This window comes from Echinops telfairi, unplaced genomic scaffold, assembly GCF_000313985.2.
Source record: "Echinops telfairi isolate 266 unplaced genomic scaffold, ASM31398v2 ScPeMD7_3;HRSCAF=10, whole genome shotgun sequence".
Taxonomy (NCBI): domain Eukaryota; kingdom Metazoa; phylum Chordata; class Mammalia; order Afrosoricida; family Tenrecidae; genus Echinops; species Echinops telfairi.
Window position 1 is genome coordinate 57,479,235 of NW_022103899.1, and position 3,824 is coordinate 57,483,058.

At 54.2% G+C, this 3,824-nt stretch overlaps 1 protein-coding gene across 1 annotated transcript in view; it reads left to right on the forward strand.

The window, feature by feature from the left end:
* ARMC9 (armadillo repeat containing 9) overlaps positions 1-3,824 on the forward strand; it is a 46,094-nt gene that overhangs the window by 9,327 nt on the left and 32,943 nt on the right. The window lies entirely within an intron of this gene.

Below are 3,824 nucleotides of genomic sequence, written 5' to 3' on the forward strand. Positions count from 1 at the left end.
GCCCCGCGCCCGCCCCAGGAGCCCTGTTCCCTGCCCAGCACATCCCGGACCTTTCAGACAGTCACCTCGAAACACCTTGCTGTCAGATCGATTCTGACACCTGTGACCCCGTGGACCAAGCAGAACTGCCTCGGTGGATTTTCAAGGCTCTACATCCTCCTGGGAGCAGAGAGCCTGTCTTTTCCTCCAGAGCTGCTTGTGGGTTTGAGCTGCTGACCTTGCAGTTGGCAGCCCAGTGTGTAACCCCTGTGCCACCAATGTGTCTTTCGCGTATATATGCATGCGTGTGCGTGTGCGTGTTTGAGGTTCTTTGTGTTGTGCCCCCGACTGAATAGCCACACTTCCTTTTGCATCCTTCTGTGGACAAGGGGCCTTCAGAAAGGTTGTGGGGAACCTGAGAGGAGATGTGCACGGGGGTGTCCCGGGAGATTGCTTAGCCCCTGTATTTATTTTACAAGGAGCCCTGGTGGCGTGGGGTTGACCCGCCGGGCTGCTAACCCCCAGCCGCCCCTCAGGAGCAAGACGAGGCTCTCTCCTCCACAAGAGCCACAGTCTCAGAAACCCACAGGGCCAGTTCTAGCCTGTCCTGTCGGCAGTGAGTTTGGTGTTTATGTTTCTCTTGCTTTTAACCCACAGGGGCAGTTCTGCTCTGTCGTCTTGGGTCAGTGTGCATCGGAATAGACTTGGGTGGCAGTGGGCTTGCGTTTTGCCTTCTCTCTGAGACGGGGATGGCACGCTTAACCGCCGTTCCTCTCTGGGACATCGAGGCCGCATCCCAATCCCCGCAGTTTCCATGAGGCTCCCTGCCTTTTTTGTGCCATAGAGCTCGGGATTTCCTTGGTGCTTTCTCTCCTGAGCCCGTTCTCGCCAGGTGAGTGAGTGCGTGCATGCGTGCGTGCAAAGGCGCTCTGGGAAAGGGACCTGCTGAGCATTTGTGAGAAGACCCCGCTGCTCCCGCCTAGCTGCCCTGAGGTCCGTGGTCACAGTCCAGGCGGAAGCTCTCACTTAAATGCATCCCTGCTTGGAAAAACAGTCCATGTGGAATAAAGCCTCCCTTCCAACTGAAAAGGGCCCGGTGGCCTTGGACATTAGGTGTTGGCAGTTCAAACCCATCGGCCACTTGTGAAGATGGGGTTGGCTGCCCCTGTGAAGATCTGCAGAGGGTCACGGAGCTCCTTCTCAGCCACGCTGTGGCAGGCACGTCTCGCTCTGTCCCTTGACCTCTCAGCCCTGTGGTGTCTGTCCAGGCAAGGGTTGCAAGCTCTTGTAGCAGTGGTCAGTGTCCGGAGGGCACCCACTCCGCAAGCTAGCTCCTGCCCTCAGACACTCATCTCTACTCAGCGGGCCAGGGCAGCCTGCTGCGCCCTCCCGGGCTCCGCGCTGCAGCCGGTGCTGCCTACGCCACTTCAGGCAGGGCCTCTGCTGGCAGCTCCCCTCTGGGCGGTCAGGAGATGCTCTTTCTGCTTTGAGACCGCCCATTTTATGCACAGTGCAGCGGCAAAACTGACCATTTGGTGGGAGATAGAAGAGCCACACCAAGTGATTCCACTTTCACCCTCTACTAGGGCCTCTAAGCTTGTCCCTGTTTAAAAAAAATTTTTTTTAGTTTCTTTGATCATCTTTATAGGTTTTTGGTTTTACATTTAGGTCTTTGATCCATCTTGAGTTTGTTGTTATCTGTGTGCGCCCTGTTTTCATTTTTTGGCAAATGGTTGTCTGTTTTTGCCAACACTGTTGTCAAAGAGACTATCTCTTCCCTACTTGTGAGTTTTGGCTCTTTGTCAAAGGTCAGCTGTCCACAGGTGGATAGATTTACTTCTGGATTCTCAATTCGGTTCCACTGGGTTATGTCTCCATTGTGACTAGGCTGTGTTGGTACCGGGGCTGAGTGGTAGACTTTGAGACTGGGCAGTGTGAGGCCCCTACTGTGCTCTTCAGTAATGCATTTCTTATCTGTGAGTTCCCTTCCTATTCCACGTAAGGTTAATGGCTAGTTTTTCTATCGATTTAAAGAAGGATGATATAATCTGGATAAGGATTGCAATATTGCTATTGATCGTTTTTGAGCAATGACATTTTCACGAGGTTAAATCTATCCGTTAGCATGGCACATTCTTCCATTAGTTTAGGTTTCTTGTAGTAGTGTTCCGTGGTTTTCTTTGTGTGGGACTTTTGTCTCTCTGGTCGGATGTGTTCCTAAGGGTGCTCCATCTTTTGGGTGGCGATCATAAATGTCACTGCTTGCCTGATTTCCTCTTCAGAGTTCTCTTGGTTAGTGTGCAAGAATTCGTGAGTTTTATATGTGGATCTTATACCCTGCCACTTGCAAAATGATTTTAAAGTTTGAACGGAAAGGTAAGCATCTGATCACAGCCCGAATGTGAGCCCTGGTGGGTTAAGTCTGGGACTGCTAACTGCAAGGTCGGTGGCTCAACCCACCAGCTGTGGGAGAGCGATGAGGCCGTCTGCCCCACGAAGACGCGCAGTCTCAGAAACCCCATGGAGCAGTTCTCTGTCCCACAGGGCCACTGCGCGCTGCAATTGACTTAGGGGGCCGTGCGGGAAGGTGGGCAGACCTTGCAGGGAGACACTTACCTTCAGGAACTGCCACCAGAATGCGGGAATCGGCCCAGAAACAAGCAGGCACAGGACCAGAGTTGAGCTGCCCAGACTTTAATGTGTAGACATGCCCCTGGGAATCTGGCTGAAATGCAGACTCTGGCTCAGGAGGGCTGGGGTGGGCCCTGGAGTCTGCGTTGCTAGCCCGTTCCCAGCTCGTGCCTGTTTGCTGGCTGGAGGACCACCCTCTGAGTAGCAGGAGCCGCCTGGCGTCCAGCAGAGGGCAAAGGCTGGGTAGCAGCGACCTAATGCACGGTGACCGGTGACGGTGGTGCCCTGGGTCTCCAAGACACATTCTTCCAGGTATGTGTAGCAGTCCGTGTCAGACTGCAGGGAGTGGAGGGTGTCGGTCGCCTGCCTCTGTGCTCAGGGCCCAGTACTGACCGAGAGTGGGAGAAAGGAGAGCGAGGCAGGCTGACTAATGGAACGCTCCTCGACAGGATCGGGCTGCCAGGTTGAGAGTGCTGGTGTGAATGGTGCCACCGTAACCAACTGCCCATGTACCATGTCGCCTATTCAACTCACCCCACAGAGACAGATACACGGATCCCAGAAGGACCAAATATTCAAATGTACGCATAAAACCATAAAGGTGTCAGGTGGCAGTGAAAATGTGTGTGTCAGCATGAGGGTGGGCGGGGTGCCGGGTGCCCAGGGATCGCTGACTCGCGGTGACCCTGTGCTCAGTAGGGCCTGCGCTAACCAGCCTCTCCGTCGTCGCCATGTTTGAGCCCGTGGTCACAGCCACTGCGTCCTTCCATCCGTCCATCTCTTGAGCATCTCCCTCCTTTCGCCGACCTTCTGTTTTACCAAGCGCGATGTCCCCTTTCCAAGACTAGTCCCTCCTGATAACATGTTCTGACATCTCTTTCAGTGTATTTTACAAGACAGCACTGTCAGGTCGGGGACAAAACAGTGGACAGGGGATGGACATCCACGGAGGGTGATTGGCCGTGGCTGGGATTCAAGGGGAACAGTGATCGATTGGCCGTGGCTGGGATCAAAGGGGAGCAGTGATCGATTGGCCGTGGCTGGGATCAAAGGGGAGCAGTGATCGATTGGCCATAGCTGGGATTAAAGGGGAGCAGTGATTGGTTGACCGTGGCTGGGATTAAAGGGGAACAGTGATTGATTGGCAGTGGCTGGGATCAAAGGGGAGCAGTGATTGATTGGCAGTGGCTGGGATCAAAGGGGAGCAGTGATTG